Source organism: Ixodes scapularis, unplaced genomic scaffold, assembly GCF_016920785.2.
Source record: "Ixodes scapularis isolate PalLabHiFi unplaced genomic scaffold, ASM1692078v2 PGA_scaffold0__279_contigs__length_252992795, whole genome shotgun sequence".
Lineage (NCBI taxonomy): Eukaryota > Metazoa > Arthropoda > Arachnida > Ixodida > Ixodidae > Ixodes > Ixodes scapularis.
Genome location: NW_024609835.1, coordinates 71,262,231 through 71,263,606, shown reverse-complemented (window position 1 = coordinate 71,263,606; position 1,376 = coordinate 71,262,231).

Genomic DNA, 1,376 nt, shown 5'->3' with positions numbered 1-1,376 from the left:
TTCCGAGATTTTTCCGGCCTACCAAAAGGAGGCCCTTTGAACACAAAGGTCAGGTACTTTTCTCTAGTGGTAGTCACAGAATTGGAGGTTACTCAAAACGAAAAACAGTAGTTTCTTACGATTACTTCGGAGAGCACAAAATGGGTTACCAGAGATAGGATCGTCGTCGTCTTCTCCTTTTTAAGTGCGGTACTTTATTATATTGCAGGTTCCAGGAGAAAGATAAACTCATCTGACGGTCCTATTCTCTACAGAGGACGCCTTCTATTCTGCAGCTGTCCAAGTCCAGGTGGAGGACCTGTCGGTGGATGTTGGCGACGTCATCCATGGCTTCAGCCTCATAATCTATTGAACTTTGGATATTTAATATTCAACGGGGATCAAGTCCGCCTTGGCTCTCTTTGAACGTACGATCGGGCTGAAAGAAACACCACTGGAAAAAGTTGCCCTGAAGCTTCTTGGCAGGCTACAAGCTTTTACTAATTATTTTTTAAGCTTTTGACCTGTATCAAGTTTTTGATTTTACAATAAAAACGTGGTTGACAATATTGTTGGCTGACATGACTGGCAGGACTTTTTTTCAAATGTCTGGATTGTGTGTTTCTAGAAGTCTTCAGTTAAATTTTGATGCCGGCACGTTGCCCGTGGGTATTATTCTCCTATCCCTGAAACCTCCTCGAAGTGCCTCCTTTAGGAACTTGACACGCAAAGAATTCAGAACTCTCTCGTATGACAGCTGGCCTTAGGAATCATCGCCCCATCAGCACACCTGAACGAGCCAGTTAGCTGAGTCTCGGGGTCTGAAAAAGTGCCTTCACTATTTGGAGCTCCGCGAGACCCATGGTGTACAAAAGCGACCCCAAAAGTCGGGAGTCGCGGAAAACCTCGAAGGTTGTGTATAGTGTCTGACAACACTCGCAATTAGGGGGATCACGCGAGTCTCTAGGTATAAAAACGGGCACCACAAAGCACCCAATTTAGGGGCGATCAAGTGATTCCCTGAGAGTTGTAAGCGGTACTAAATAATGCCTGGATTTACGGGTGTCACATGAGTATCTGGGTGTCACAAAAGGCGCCAAAAAGCACCCTATTTAGAAGGGATTCGTTGACTCCCTGAGAGTTGAAAATGGTTTCATATAATTCCTCTAATTAGCCGTGTGATATAAGTACCCGAATGTAACAGAGGGCGCCAAACAGCACCCGAAGTAAGGGGTGTCGGTTGAGGCCCGTGGACTTTGAGGGGGGTGCTCAGTGATCCCGTATATCTGGGGAGTACTTGAATGCCCCAACTTGAGAGGATACCATAAACACCCCAGGGGAGTCACATATGGGACACGGTCTAACTCCCCTGAGGGGAGTACCCGTATACACCCTTT